Raw genomic sequence first — 17,107 nt, 5'->3', positions numbered from 1 at the left:
AAGTACTTAACGTCTAATATATTGCATGGTTTGTTTTGGAACTTGACAATCAACTTTCCTGCAATGTTAACCTGTTAAGCCCTGAGCCTGTTTTTCAGCTTTCAGGCTTGAAAATGCCACTTCCACAACAAAGACTATATCTTCACTTCTAAAAGGGGGAAATTAATAATCTTTTTTCTCAAAGCAAGGTTACATCTGTGAGTTGGATGAAGAAGTGTCAGAAATCAATATAGATGTTTTTATTTTAAAATAAATTCATATGGAACATAGTAAAAACATGTAAATTCTATCTCCGCCTAAAAAAAACCCATTACAGATAGTGAAAACCACCCTTGGATGATGGGTTAGTAGACTAAAAGCTTTAGGAATCCAAAGTACAAAATATAATAAGTACCCTGTATCAAGATTGATGCAAAACAAGATAAATTTGACCTTTTTAGAGAGATTTAGAAAAATAAAGTCCAGGCGGACTCACCTCTGGGTAATTTGGGAACCATCAGTTCCATTTGACCTTTTTCACTGTAAAAATCATTTTATTACTTTGAATTATCACTATAGGTATTCATTCCATCCAAATACAACTGTTGTAAAAAAAAATAAAAAAATAAAAAAAATTCCAATTCCAACAAGCAAGCTGCTCCCTGAAAGTCTTCTGTGTGTGTGGCTTTGTCCTGCTGGGGTCACTCGTCATCTTGTGCAGCTCCTTGTGGAATCACCTGGGAAATTGAAGTTATATGGCCATTTCTTCCTCCAGTAGTCCGATCGGTTGGGAACGGTGACGAGGCCTGAGAAAATTATAATGGACAGGAAAACATAGAAATCCCTCACAGTCAGCATTTTCCAAACATGCTTCTTTCCAGCCTGCAGTCTTTTCAGGGCGTTGGCGTTCGTGTTGGAAATGATTGTATGAACCACTGAAGCGCTAAAAAAAAGTCTGAAAATGGAGAGGGGAGACCATGCTACAGTGGGGTCGAGCGCTGGGCCTGGGACCCTGGCTGGTGTGAAATTCAGTGGCTCTGGTGTTTGGTCATTCTCCTCTCTGTTGTGCCACCCGAGTTCTTCTTCTGTCATTCTGGAAGAGGAAGAACCTTGGCCACGCTTCCTGCGTTTTACACATTTATCTGATGCTTTTCCTTTTCCTGGCTGAGGAGCGGGAGCCCCACCTCGGCCACGCTTCCTTTGGTTTACAGATGCATCTGACGCTGCAGAAAGCTGGTAGAAACCAGACGATGGTAAGTGAGTGCTTTTTGGATGCAGGCTGAGTGGCCAATACTGGTGCAGATCTCTTTCTGGAGGAATGTGATGGTGAGGCAGGTGTGGCAGGTGTGGTCTGGGTGAAAGTAGGCAGTGGTGAAGCCATTGCATCCTCATCTCCATCACTATGAAAAGAAATGTGGAAAAACAAAGAGATTAGATTAATTCCTGTAATTCCTGTTTCCTTGGCAGTAAACATGCCATTTTGAGTGTGTGAATGAAACCCATTTAGTGACTATAGAGCCATTTCATCCCCATCACTTTGAAAAGAAACACTTTTTTTTTTTTAGATAATGTCTCAGGGCTTCTTAAATTTATGAAACTATTAATGTGTAGCACCAGATTAACGGTAATAATCTCAGCTAACTGAAGATATGAACCATTTTTAGCTAAAAGAAACACAAGAGTAATACTAAGCCTTAGAATTAGCATTTTGCGAAAAAATGCTAACTAATGCTAACGGAGTTTTGCACAGCACTCACTCTCAAAATGCCCTTATTACTTATCGTAACTGCACAAACAAGATATCCGATTAAAGCTGAGACTCCACATATTCCATACATGTAGTGTCATCACTGTACGACCCCGAATTTGCGGAGCTTTCAGCCAGAAAAGAGAAAGTAAACAACATCCGGTTTCAAAAATATTACAATAATTACATCTTACCTTTTTTGATTTGTGATCAAAAGTTGTGTTCAACGGAATAAAAACGCTGCTCAAGGTTAATCCAATGTGTCTGTGTCACGTAGAATTTTTTACTGATAATACATCATCATATTTATGGCAATAAACTGGGTATAAAGTTTTGCAGTCAAGGCTTGTACTTTCAGATGTGCTTCGTTTGTTTCTCTATTACCTCTTAATTATTTATTAACTATATGAATAATCGTACACCAAATAACTAAGTAATAGATAAAAACAGAGAGATTACATACCTTTCCCGTGGTGGAATTTCATCATCAGAGTCACAACGCTCCGGGTTCCGTTCTGGCTGCAAGAGGTCCTCGTCGTCTGACTCAGAATCAACAGGTAACATGTCTGCATCGCTGTCAGCATTAGTCACCATTTCCATTGCCTGTAAAGTCGTAAGCATCTCTTTCCTGCAAGCCATTATTACAAGTATAGCAAGTATAGCAAAAGTCCTAAACGCCAATCTTGTAGTCTGCTCCGTTATCTGCTGTCCGCTCTGCGCTCTGGGTGCTGCTGCAATTCCTCTTGTTTACGTACTAAACACTGCGTAGAGTGTGGTGCGTAGTGTGTGTGCCGCTGGCATTCACAATTTATACTTTACGCAGGACCATATCTATGGAACCCATTGGTCGATTTGAGTGATTTACACCTTTTTCTTAACCATTAGATCCAATAGAATCCGATGGGCAGTTCCAAAATCTACGTAAACATTACCATTGCGGAGGTAATAGAGAAACAAACGAAGCACATCTGAAAGTACAAGCCTTGACTGCAAAACTTTATACCCAGTTTATTGCCATAAATATGATGATGTATTATCAGTAAAAAATTCTACGTGACACAGACACATTGGATTAACCTTGAGCGGCGTTTTTATTCCGTTGAACACAACTTTTGATCACAAATCAAAAAAGGTAAGATGTAATTATTGTAATATTTTTGAAACCGGATGTTGTTTACTTTCTCTTTTCTGGCTGAAAGCTCCGCAAATTCGGGGTCGTACAGTGATGACACTACATGTATGGAATATGTGGAGTCTCAGCTTTAATCGGATATCTTGTTTGTGCAGTTACGATAAGTAATAAGGGCATTTTGAGAGTGAGTGCTGTGCAAAACTCCGTTAGCATTAGTTAGCATTTTTTCGCAAAATGCTAATTCTAAGGCTTGGTATTACTCTTGTGTTTCTTTTAGCTAAAAATGGTTCATATCTTCAGTTAGCTGAGATTATTACCGTTAATCTGGTGCTACACATTAATAGTTTCATAAATTTAAGAAGCCCTGAGACATTATCTAAAAAAAAAAAAGTGGGAGGGGTCCAATGGGGGGATCGCCGGGCTTAAGAGGTTAACTATGTTGAAGCACTTATTTTAACTGATATTATACATATTATTTATACTCTTATAAGATGTATGTAGATAGTATAAGAAATGTGCAGAATATGTTTAATGGTGGAGGTACACAGATATCGATAGATGTCTTGTAATGCACTGTCGGCAGTGGCTCAGTCAGTAGGGGCTTGGACTGGGAGCCGTAGGGTCGCTGGTTCAAGTCCCCGACCAGACCAAAAATATGGAGTGTGGACTTCTACTTGGAGAGGTCCCAGTTCACCTCCTGCCCTGCCGTGGTGCCCTTGAGCAAGGCACCGGACATCCCCCTTCCCCCCCGATCCCATTGCTCCCCGGGCGCTGTACAATAGCTGCCCACTGCTCCTAGTACTAGACTCCTTGTACTAGGATGGGTTAAAAGCAGAGGCCAAATTTCACTGTGTGTGCTGTGTGCTCTGCATGTGTGACCATTAAAGAGGGTTTCATCCCTCCCTATTCTTGAGGAACCTGTGACCCAAGTTTTTCATTCATTGAACTACACCGTAGTTGGCGTATATGATATCTCAATAAACCTTAGAAAATCTTGAAATCTTGAAAGGGATGTGCAAAATAGCTATTAGTAGAGAATAACGAGTAATGAATATACTTTATAGGGATCTGCAGATAAATATTTAGTCTTCTCAAGCACCCACTACCAAATATCTCGCCTGATTGTTGGCACTTGACAATCACCTTCACTGAATTTTACTCAGGTGTAACTAAAGTCTGATTTAAGGGTTGTTTATATTTCACATCATTAATCCAAATATGTAAAGTAACTAAAATAAATGTAGTGGAGTAAAAATACCAGGTTAACCTTAAAGAAAGCCCTCAGGATTATAAAAGACCCCCATCACCCCAGCCACAAACTGTTCTGTCTGCTGCCGTCTGGCAGGCGGTACCGCAGCATCCGGACTAAAACCACCAGACTCAGGGACAGTTTCATCCCACAGGCCATAAGACTATTAAACACCTGAACTTTGAAACAACATCCATAACATTCATCTGGCTGCTACTTAGAAATTATTTATCTAATATATCATATTCCAATCACTTGTATATAGACTCTTATTGCACTATTTCACTTTTTACTATTTATCTTTTTGTATTTACTGCACTATTTTGTCTGTGTATCTGTTTTATTGTGTTGCACTGTTGGAGGAGCCTGTGACCTAAGGGGGGGGGGGGGGGGGGGGGGGGGGGCGGGGGCGGGGGGGGTAGGACACGTTGTAAGCACATGGTGTAGTCCCATAGCTGAGGATTCTGGGTAGTGTAGTGTCTTCTGCCATCCAAAAACTCAGAAAAAATATTTGTTTCTCCGAATCGAAAGGGGAAAATACAAAAGCATTGTACACAATTTAAACCAATCAATGTTGTGTAATTAATAGGGCTGTCAGTCGATTAAAATATTTAATCGCGATTAATCGCATGATTGTCCATAGTTAATCGCGATTAATCGCAAATTAATCGCACATTTTTTATCTGTTCTAAATGTACCTTAGAGGGATATCTTTCAAGTTTTTAATACTCTTATCAACATATGAGTGGACAAATATGCTTTATATGTTTGTTTATTATCATTTGAACAATGACAAATATTCTCATGAATATTAAACACAACAACCTCTGAACATTACAAATATTCGCTTCAATTCAACCTGGAACCTCTCTCATACAATAATTGTGTGTGTGTGTGTGTGTGTGTGTGTGTGTGTGTGTGTGTGTGTGTGTGTGTGTGTGTGTGTATGTGTGTGTGTGTGTGTGTGTGTGTGTGTGGAGACACTGTGATGGATCGTTGGAGGAGCTATGTGCAGCTCAAGGCATATATGCTCCAACGGGAGCTGCCTGGATGCTGCAATCATGTTGCGCGCACTATCCGTGCTGAGTGTGCTGACTTTTCGTACAATGTCCCACTGTCTGGCTACCTGCATAAAGTCAAGTGCTCGGCGCAGTTGTCGGCGAAATGTCATTGAAACAGCTCCTTATATCCGTTAGCGCAGCTAGCTAGCACCAGATGCTAACAACAACAACACGTAAGGTGTGCCTCGCTCGCGCGAGTCGCGCCACACATACACACTCCCTCCCGGTCCTCCCGATGGCCAGTCCGGGCCTGCCAGTGAGCGTGGAAGTGTGGTCTGCCACAAGCGGGCGGTAGGAGCGGGGCTGTCAGCATCAGCTTGTCGATGGTATTTTAAACTCCATGCGCTCTGAAACTACGGCGGCCGAGGACAAAAAATACACATGCGTTAATCGCGTTAAAATAATTAGTGGCGTTAATTTTTTTTTGCGTTAACGCGTTATTAACGCGTTAACTTGACAGCCCTAGTAATTAACAAGGATAATCTGGTGTTTTTGAGTTGATGAGTAGTGCAGATATCACTGTAAATAAAATCAATCGACAGTAAGGAGAATACTTACTTCCGGGTGGAAAAACCTCCGTTATCCAATGGGAATGGACGCTCACATTGCTCTTTGGGTCCGTAATACAATAAAGGGGACATGATCAAATCGGAATATAATTATCTTTTAAATAACGTTAACTAAAGGGAACAATCTATTTGACACAGCTGAAGCTCTGGCCTTCCTTAAAAACTAACTAATTTAATAAAAATCACAGTTGTATTACACACAATGCACTGTTTTTTGAGAACAAAAATTGGTAAATAATGCACCATAATACATTCTGACGAAAAATAAAAATGATTATGAATACAAATAAAATAAAAGAAGGCTCCCGTGAGCTACTACAAGCTATAAAGTCGATTTTAAAAACGTTTTATAGAATAAAAGCTCACTGCGGGACGTTGTAGCAAAGTTCGTGACTCCACCACGCACTGCGGTGTTAAGGAGTCGTGGTGGAGTCACGCATTCTGGTGAGACCAGGTTGGTCTGATACAGGAAGAGCAGCAGACACCATGTTCACATGACTTTGCACATCCTCTTAACTTGTACTCACATTATCCACTGTAGGTGCTTTCCAGGTGTGTAGATCAGCTCAAAGTCATATCTCTGAATCTTCAATGGAATGCTTAGAGAGGCTTGGCTTCTCTCAAGATATTGTGCATACTATTCAGGGTGCGAGGGCTGCGTCTACCAGAGCGTCTTACACAGCCAAAAAGACAGCTTTCCAGATACACCAATTAGCAAATACATGTACAAGCAATACTGCAACATACTGTTCCAGCAATGTCCATGACAATATTGTATACTGGGTGTGTGTGCATTTGAGTGAGTGAGAACATTCCTCTGTACAGATATATGTGTGAGCGGATGGCATTCCAGTTGGGAAAAGATCTCTTGAAAACAGTGCTGTATGTCAGCCTTTATCTCCTGATGATATTTCCCTGTCGACTTGAGGAGCTGAGCTGAACAATAGCCAGCCTGTGTGCAGAGGTATGCCGTGTTTGAGATCCTACTCTAAAACAGATAAACAACTGCATGTCTCTACCTGCCTCTTTCATTGCTCTGAGGCTTTGGAGGCTGCTGGGGGGCAGCTAGCACCATTAGGAATGCCACCCAGCATGGGGAAAAGTCGGCTAGTCGTCACTCTATTCAACACTCAGGGTGATGTATGTACTTGTGCATTTCTGCCTTTAACCTCTTAAGCACGGCGGTCCCCCCATTGGACCCCTCCCACCTTTCTTTTTTCGAGATAATGTCTCAGGGCTTCTTAACATTTATGAAACTATTAATGTGTAGCACTAGATTAACGGGAAGAATCTCAGCTAACTGAAGATATGAACCATTTTTACCAAAACAAAACACAAGTCTCATAAGAAGCGTCTAAATGACCCCTGAGCGAAAAAAACGCACTGCGGCACACAATTCAAGATAAAGATACCCTTATTACTTATCGTAGCTGCACTCCACTGATTATTTAGGTATAGTATCATCACTGAGCGATCCGAACTTGCGACAGGGGAAGCAAACACAGACATCACAACACGTACCTTTACGGAGCTTTTACGGCAGATCGTCTCACCGTAGCTGTCAATTAGGTCAAAAGACGTGTTCAATGGCATTAAAACGAAGAAAAAAAAATGCTACAACTGTTGATCCATAGGTTGATAATGTACCTGTGCCTTTGAAGAAATTATTTATAATCCATAATTCCATTTTTTATGTAAAAATCGGAGCGGAAAAGTTAGCTGCTAATGGTAGCCAAGTATGCAGCTTCCGGTTTTGGTTACGCGTCACTCTAACTCCTTATTTGTTAACGTTTTGGTGTGTATATAACTTTCCCTCGATTCCATTGGCTCTAGCGGTTATAAAGAGATTTCATTCATCAAAATCGACCAAGGGGGGCCAGAGATAGGTCAAATCCACCCAAATGACCCCAGAAGTGGGGGTTTTTGGCTAAATCTCTCTAAAAAGGTCAAATGTCACTTGTTTTGCATCAATCTTGATACAGGGTACTTATTATATGTTGTACTTTGGATTCCTAAAGCTTTTAGTCTACTAACCCATCGTCCAAGGGTAGTTTTCACTACAAGTAAACAAGAATTTTTGGACGGACACTATAATTTACAGTTTTTTACTATGTAAAATATGAATTTTCTTTAAAATAAAAAACATCTATATTGATTCTGACTTTTCTACATCCAACTCACAGGTTTATCATTACTTTGAGAATAAAGATTATTAATTTAACCCTTTTAGAAGGGAAGATATGGTCATTTGTTCTGGGAATGTCATTTTCGAGCCTGAGACCTGAAAAACAGACTCAGGGCTTAAGAGGTTAAGTACTGTCACATGAATACAACATGCAGGTCTTAAGAGGCGAAACAAAGTATTGTAGCATAAATACACATGCTTTTTTGCCATAAATAAATGTGTTTGTGTGTGTGAGAGAGAGAGAGAAAGCAGCACTGAGCTACAGACGTCATATCTCTAGTAGAACATGAAAGCCGATACGTTTCACTGAAGCTTTCCCTCATTCACCTGGCTCAGGCGAAGAAACCTGTGTTTGGCTCACTCATCGCTCCCCTCCGCACCACTGGCTGAGTCAACATGCAGGTCAGCACCACCCAACACCACTCACTCTATGCACAACAGTTTGAAGTAGGAATGTTTCTCTGTTGTTTGTGTGTGGCTCTCCGTGTTGGGTAGATAGTTACTCAGAAAAAGTTAGGCATTACATATTAGAAACCTACCTCTTAAAAAAGGTCCTTAGCTTGAAAAAAAAAAAAGGAGGAGGCGGAGCTAATGCCTGATCAGAATTCTACCAGAGATAAAGTTAAATTCTGCTGTGATAACACGCCATCCTGTTCTAAACCACATCAAAGATTATTTCTGAAACAGAATGGAGCTCAAATGCTTTTTCTCTTGCAGGTTTATCAAAAGGTGAGTTCCTTTTTTTATTTCCTGCTTTTTAAACACATGTGATCTCCAGTACAGGTTAGCTCTGAGTGTTAGCGAGGCTTGCTAATGTAAACAAAGACGAGATTACGTCCAAAACACGTCAGGCATTGTTTCTGATTTTCTGTGGGTCCGCTGCCGATTTGACGTCAGATCGGCAGCAAATCTGTATCCGCTCGTTGTACCCCTGTTTTTAAAAGATTTGGGTACGGAGGAAAAGAGAGAGGGTTTTATTTTCTGACGCTGCGTGAGTTCCCTGACACACCGGGGACACATATTTATGTATAGAAGACATCACAAAGTGCATTTTGCATGATAGGTCCCCTTTAATTTATATTTTCTTGTGTCTGACGCGTTGTGAGAATGAACGTGCATATATATTTACTTGTGTCCGCGAGCGTGACACGCATTGCAGGCCGCAAGTTAACCGCAAGTTTACCTTGACTTTCTAATGCTTCTAATGCCATTTTTGCCGAGGTTCAAGGCATTGGCTACAGACAAACAGTGCCATTTCTCCCACTAGTTCAAGCCATCATACTGTATGTATGTATTGAATGTGTGTGTGTATACAGGGGCGCCGTTTACCGACAGGCAAGTGCTTGGACCAGAAGGGGGCCCCCAAATAAAGTAGATTAATCCAATCCAATCCAATCCAACTTTATTTATATAGCACTATAAGTGCTGTACAGAGAGATACATAACATATAAAATCACACAGCTCAGCTCACAAAACATAAAATTAATTAATTAATTCAAAATAAAAGATACAAACCAGAATAAACGTAACAATTTAAAAATTAAAAAAAAATAAAGACATAAAAAAAGATGAAGAAGGTCCACAGCAACGACAACATGAAACACCCTTTAATTTACTGCAACGACATGTCGGGAAACCTCCTCAAGGGGGCCCCATGCATAGTGCGCCGAAACTGCTTCATAATTTCAATTTCGTCGCTCCGCTCCGGGGGTGGGGGGGACTTTACTGGCATTGATCCGGACCATTGACCTTGTATAAAATTCACAAGTGGACCTTTAACAAAAAAGTTTGAGTACCCCTGCCTTAAAGTAACCCAAGTAATGAGATAATTGTGTGCTAAGTAACTGCAATGTAGCTTCTGTTATCAAAAGTAACCTGTTACATTACTGCATTACAGACAGATGTAATCTGATTACAGTAATGCGTTACTTTTTAGCGTGTTACCCCCAACACCGGTGACTCTGATGTTGTCATCCATGTTTTCTGCCTTACGTGAGATCAGGATTATTCCCTGACCACAGCTGCATGAAAACCAAGATTTATGTACTATTACGTTTTTTACAATTGTTAACACACTACAATGACACGAAAAACATAATTAAATTAAAACTGCGGTCACAGAAGTGCGCGCAGTGATGAGCGGGCCCTCGCATCCGTGTGTCTGTCGGGGAGGGCGGCCGGTCGTCCCCGCGTCAAGCAGACGCGCGCGAGTCCTCCGAAATGAGAAACTCATTTCTATAATTTTCGCGTCCCAAACTCCCAGGTCCTCCGGCAGCGACCCGGAAACGGATGTCGGCGCGCCGTCTCGAAGGAAAACACATTTCTCTAAAGGCTCGTCGAGGATCGATTATCGAGGAGGCTGTCTGGAGGAGCAGTAACCGAATACACTGATGTATTCTCCGGAGTCGATTTCAGCCAACAGTGATGTTTAAAAGAGGCGTGACGCATGGCTGGACTCAGGGCCGGCCCTAGACATTTTGGTGCCCTAGGCGAGATTATGATTTGGTGCCCATATATATCGCTCAATAATATATGTAACAGGCCTACAGTACACACTTTATTTGTAGGGTTAGGGTGTCAGTAGCTTATCTGACATATAAATGGTCAAAAATTGTACATTCTCCGTTAGCCTACGAGCTCCCCGTTCGAGCGAAGGACTATTCCTTCTCAATGTAGCATGACATTGGATATGCGCTTAACTTGTCCTGGATTGGAATTTTTTCGAACATTTCCCTAGGAGGAGTTTGCAAAAATGTGCTTAAAATGCATGAAAAACGAAAGATTTTGAAAATTGCAGACTTTCTGGGGGACGGGGCTAATGGAAGGCAATTTGAAATATGTCCAGATTCATAAGAGCAATGTATATACAGCGTTTCGTGAATATCGGTAAAACTGTATGCAAGTAGTTTGGATTAATTTGTGACATGTAAATCGTCAAAAATGGTGTATTCGCTGTTAGCTTACGACCTCCACGATTGAGCTATCAACATTTGGCTTCTCAATTTAGCATCATATTTGATAGGGGCTGAAGTTGTCCTGGATTGGAATTTTTCCGATCATTCCCCTAGGAGGAGTTCGCAAAAATGTGCTTAAAATGCATGAAAAACGCACATTTTTGAAAATGGCCGACTTCCTTGGGGGCGGGGCTAATGGAAGGCAATTTGAAATATGTCCGCAATTCCATGAGTATGTGCCAAAATTCGTGAAATTCTGAGAAACTATATGTGACTACCACACAATAGGGGGCGCTAGTGAGCAGTTTTTTTGAAAAATTACGTTTTATTTTTGTACATTCTCGAAAAGGTCGTGGGCTGTGACGTGTGTCCCAAGTTTTGCGTCCGAAGCTCATTTTATGCTGTCGCAATTTTAAAAAATTTTTATAGGCCACGCCCACATTCTGCATTTGTTGCGACACTTTAAATGTGTAAAAAGAAATTAAAAACATTCGTCCATCCGTTCTTGAGTTATAAATTGGTGGTGTTTTTGGCGCCCCCTATAGTCCAAAATGAAAATGCTTTGGTGTGCCTATTCCCCAAGACAGACTGAAGCTATCCACCAAAATCTGTGATATATGGATACATTGTTGATGAGTTATGAGCATTTCTTTCTAAGCCCCATCTTTTTGCAAACACGTTTTGATTAATGGCGGCCATATTTATCGACTGAACATGCTCATCTCCTAGGGCAGGAGTCGGCAACCCGCGGCTCTTAAGCCCTCTGCTCTGGCTCCCTTGAACTTAGACAAAAATAAGAAGGAAATAAAATAAAAGTATTTGTAGGACTATTTATATTTTGTTGCATGGTTGAAAATGTTTCGTATCTTGTATTTTGAGGTGATACTGTGACACATAAATAAAAAACAAAACGGTTTTAATTAGGTCAACTAAAATATGCGTCACATCCTGCTACGGTCCCGCGCCAGCGCCAAATATGAACTTTAAACATCCATGACTTAAACATATAATCCAGGATACAAGCCACATAGTTGCACCTGCAAGGTGAATATATAACAACTGGTTAAAAAATAAATAAACTAGGCTACCGAGTGTTTGAATGCGTACACCAGTTTTATGATATCACTGCCCCATAAGACACGAGTGGATCTGACTTTAATTACATTTGAGTTTAGTGTTTCGTCAACCTAATGTGTTGCTTAAAATAATACTTCTGCATACAGTATATGTGACAATGTAAGTGTTGCACGGCCAGATACGGCTCGAGAAGCTGACTCAGATAAGGAAATATTGTGATATTATATGATCGATGATCTGATTGATGATGTGATATGAATGATAAGTGCGACATGTCGGCGTCTTCTCTGCATAGGCTACGGCAGTTTAAACTGTATTTCCTTTATCCTGTAATATGACTTGATAGATTTAAACTTCGCACACTGAGCTCTAATTGGTCAGCAGGCAGTGCTTTCACTGAGTTGATCTCTTTTCTATAGACGCCGGAGGCGGGCAGCGTCAGGTAAAAAAAAGTTATTTAGCCTTCCCAAACCTGAGCCTCACGCGCCACCTGGTTTAAGGGATAATTCTCACCTAAAGAGGGCGGACACTCCTCAGATGTCTTAAACACATGGGACATCGTAAAACAGTAAACACACAAACATACAGTACTATTTGTTATTAGTTATTGGAAATCAGCTGTTTATTAGGCTGCATTTATGCAGTTCAAGGGATAATTCTCACCCACCTCTTGCTCTTGCCCTGCTCTTGTATGTGCCAGTTGAGCTGGTTCTTCCACCAGCTCAACTCTGTCCCTCATCATGAACGCAGGAGGCTGGCTGTATATCTGAACTCGCGCCCTCATCATTCTCTTCATCATCTTGCACTTGTTCTAAGCTGCTGATGATAGTGCTTGTGGCAGCGCTGCTGCCAAAAAGGTCTATCAATTTGCGACATTTATATGCTTCACCTGCGAGTGACATTTTTCCTCTTGCCTTCTCGCCCACACCGTTTTCTTTGATTTGTATCTATGTTTTTCATTCTCCCTGTCTCGGCGTCTAATCCCTTCTCTTCGTGTGGCTGGTCTTTTTTCTTCTTCGTGTGTGATTATTTGACAGATAAGAACCACACAACTGCATTAGCGGCCGCTGTCGCCCTCTGTCGGCCGTCAGCGCAACTTAAAAGATGACGTTAAATAAAAAATATATAAAGGGCCGGCCGGCCGTCAACGGCCCTTGACGACCGGCCGTTCTGTGGTTCTCCAGATTCTACAGATGGCCAGTCCGCCCCTGCATCCAGTTATTTTAGCCGGGCCGGCTAAAATGATTGGTCGTGCTTTTTACAGTACTACGGCTTCCACAGATGAAATTTTTTTATGGATTTTTTGTCAAAGCACTTAAGATATTCATTGCTATCGGGATGTTAAGAGCATTCCATGGAATATAACAAAAAGTGTATCTCGAGCCGGTTTCTCAAACTTACCTACCCCACCTTTAAGTGAATATTTCACTCTTTTGAACATTATGCTAATTAAAATAAAATAAAAGTAGGCGGAGCTTAACAGTCCAAGAGGATCATTTGTAGAGCAGGTCGAGACGGATAAGTGTGCAAAATGTCAGGTTATTCGGAGTTTAGGTGCGACTTTGTACATTTTTCTGAAATGGGATTTTCATAGGTGGCGCTAGCGAGCAGGTTGAATAATTTGAACCCATTGACTCCAGAATATTGAATTTTTCACCGGTCCTGGCGTCCGTGCAAAATTATACAACTTTTGAAGCGTCCTAAAGCGCTCAAAAAGAGGAAACGCCAGCAGAAAAATAATAATAATAATCCCTCCAATAACAATAGGTTCCTCGCACTTCGTGCTAGGATGCCATTGGGTCCTAGCGCTCCGTGCTCGGGCCCTAATAAAGTGACACTCGTACCCCTTTTTCACCAAAGCGGTTTCAGGGCCAGATGGGAGCCAGTAACCTATTCGCATTTGGAACCAAAAAACATTTGTGGTTCGACAGACACATCTGACCTTTGTTTCATCAAGGGAGGGGGGAGATATTATACTGGGCCCGTTATAAGAGTATCATACCTTGGCTCTGATGGCCTGCTCTGCTTCCAGTTCATCTTCCAGCTCCTCAATGCGAGCCTATAGAGAGAGAAAAAAGGTTTGTTTTGAAACTGTCTGTCTACATGTGTAATACTACTAGGATATCAGAAGGCGTATGGGTATCCTCTGGCCGAACAGGGCCTCTATCCATCTGACTGTTTGCTATTAATATTATATTGCTATTGCTATTTCACTGTGTGGTTGTTGGGCAGTTTCAAATATTCTGCTTTTACTAGCAATTTGTCACGCCTCTCGTTTTTTCCTCAGGTAGCAATTAAGAGCAGGAATGTCCATAGCCACCATCATTATCTGTAGTCTAAGTAAATCTGCTATGTCCCGGCAGAAAGACGAATCAGTGCCATTTCCCTTACATTTGTGTTTGGTTAGCTGAACCCTTGTCCTGGCTGGAAGTATATGAAGCTTTTTGCCAAGCAACATTAAGGACTCAACATGCAATGCAGTTGTTAAATTATTGTCATTTCATCCAATTCTTTAAACACTAGTCTGTGTAATGTACTGTATTTCTTTTGTGTTTTATGTTCTACTGTATGTGGTGCTACTATCATGAACACTGCTATGAAGGAGATTGTAGTCCCAGTAAGGCCATTCTGTATCCTGCTTTAATTCTATACAAATCACAAACATCAAAAAGGTTTACCTATATTTTAGCAATGCAAAAAATGGTTGTTCATGTGATAATACATATAATGTACGAGTATGTTTGACCACCTTTAAAGGTCCCATGTCATGGCCATTTCTACTGATCATAATTCCATTGTTGAGGTCTACTAGAATAGATTTACATTGTGCAATTTTCCAAACTTACATTGGTTTCTCATACAGCATCTCTGTATAGTATGTGTATTCACTCTCTGTCCTAAACGGCTTGTTGGAGCTTCTGCCAATTATTTTTGGGAGAATAAACCCCACAGATCCTCAACTCCGGTGTGTCTCACTCATTAACAACGCAACACAGAGCAACAAGAATGTTGTCTACAGTAGCCATGAACTTTCATGTATTTTCTTATTTGAGGGGGTGGATGCGTGGGCCACCCGAATAGGTTAAGGGGCCTTTGGCTTTTCTTGCCGGTGCGGTGCCCCCACAAATAGAATCAAATTCTGTGGGAAACACTGGAGCTGGCTTACTGGTGTGGTTTCCTGGTTGCTGCGAGACAGCGAGACATCGCAAATGGACGCGGGAAAGGGGGGGTGATGAGGTGGCAGCAGCACCCCCATCTGCGAGGCTCCACTAGCACCCGCTTTTGGTTCAACCCAACTGAACTGTACAACTTAACATTTTCCAAATTGTTATGAAAGGGAAAAATGCAAAAGAAAGTGGTTTGCAGAAAGACAGCAAACTTGACCTGGTTTTGCCAAATAATGACTGGCAGTGAAGTTGGAAGTCATCATGTTGAATTGTTGAACAGCACAATTCCTTGATGTAATTTTCTGTAGTCCATTTTCAATGTTGAAATAATTGATTACACACTGATTTTTGGTAACAGTTGTTATTGTATAATGAGTTATAAAGCTGTACACAATTAAAGTAATAGTAACACATTAATAAACGTTTTTAAATGCCATGTTATCTCCTTACAGACAATATTTTATCGATATAAAGCATCAATTGCATATAAATCCCAGATAGTAAGTAAGGGATAATGTGCAGCAAGGCTATAAAGTATGATACATTGGTTAGGCTTTAAAAGTATTTTAAATGGGCTGTAATGTATATAGACCAGCTACAACAATTAAGAAATGCATAAAATTAAAGCATTAGTAATAATATTGTCATTTCTTATGTGCATTTCCAATGCATGGCTTCTACTAGTATTGGAATCTTTTGACATAATGGTACTACACAATTAGAAAAATAATGTGAATAGTTAATCCTCCAGAATATCCATATAAATGTTATTTTTGATGGGATTTTGCTCCAACATTCAAAACAATGACAATAATCTAACAATAATAAATCATATTATATTTCTGTTCCCCTTATCTTGTTCCTGTGTTTTGTACTGCTGATTAAAATGATGGATGGTTTTCACACATGGCTGAATCTTTCCAAGTTGTGTCATGTTCCCGTAATCTGCAGCTCCTATCTGTGTTTCAGTGTCAGGAAATCTGTCTGGCATAGTGTGTAGCCCGGGGCCATCCACAGCAACACCTACCCTCACCGATGGAGCCTCTCAGCGCCTACACACTTCCCAAGGGTCCCAAAACATCACACTGTTACACATATAGTGCAAAATGTAAAGAGATGTATAGAGCAAAACGTAATGAGGGATTCTCTTGCCGTTGTACAGTATATGATGTGTTAATAATGTAAATACAGTTGGTGTAATTCTCAGGAATGTCCAAAAACTTGGGTCAGACATATCCTAGCTTAATACTAAAACCTAACTTAACCCAATTTCCAACAGTTTAAAAAAAAAAGTTAAGCTTAAACTGAAATACATAAAGTAAAATGGAAACTTACATGCCAGCGCAGGACCTCTGCAGAGAGAACAGCCATGGTTAGGGAGCAGCAGCTCAACTGACTGAATGACTGTCCCACACACACAATCCACCCACACACAGCCCACACACCCCCCACCCCCACACACACACACACACAGCTTCACCGTAGATCCCCTCTGGCGTTTTCCTCTCCATACCCCCTTATGACAACACAGTCTCACTCCCTGATAGTCCAATAGTGACGCTTGGTCAGGGTCCTTTGGCGTGCAGTTGTGACGCACCGAGTCTCCTTCAGCTTCATAAATCGACGCAAAGAGCTTTCAACTGATTGCAATGTATTCCCATCGGCGGTGGTATTTGACGCTCAGGGAAGCACAAGCATTCCCATTGGATAACGGATAATTTTACACCCGGAAGTAAGTATTCTCCTTACTGTCGATTGATTTTACAGTGATATCTGCACTACTCATCAACTCAAAAACACCAGATTATCCTTGTTAATTACACAACATTGATTGGTTTAAATTGTGTACAATGCTTTTGTATTTTTCCCCTTCGATTCGGAGAAACAAATATTTTTTCCGAGTTTAGGATGGCAGAAAACACTACACTACCCATAATCCTCAGCTATCGTTTAGGACTACACTAGCCGCTTTGCTTGACAAACCCC

The 17,107-nt window shown here is 41.0% G+C and overlaps 1 long non-coding RNA gene across 1 annotated transcript; it reads right to left on the bottom strand.

The window, feature by feature from the left end:
- Positions 1-1,356: 1,356 nt before the first annotated feature.
- On the bottom strand, positions 1,357-16,541 carry LOC117496660. The gene is made up of 3 exons (XR_004557314.1): positions 16,457-16,541; positions 13,957-14,013; positions 1,357-1,379 (listed from the first exon to the last, which is right to left on the bottom strand). It is a non-coding gene; the product is annotated as an uncharacterized LOC117496660 (long non-coding RNA).
- Positions 16,542-17,107: the final 566 nt, after the last annotated feature.

The sequence above is a fragment of the Trematomus bernacchii genome, unplaced genomic scaffold, assembly GCF_902827165.1.
Source record: "Trematomus bernacchii unplaced genomic scaffold, fTreBer1.1, whole genome shotgun sequence".
NCBI lineage: Eukaryota > Metazoa > Chordata > Actinopteri > Perciformes > Nototheniidae > Trematomus > Trematomus bernacchii.
This window is presented reverse-complemented; position numbering and strand designations above follow the sequence as displayed.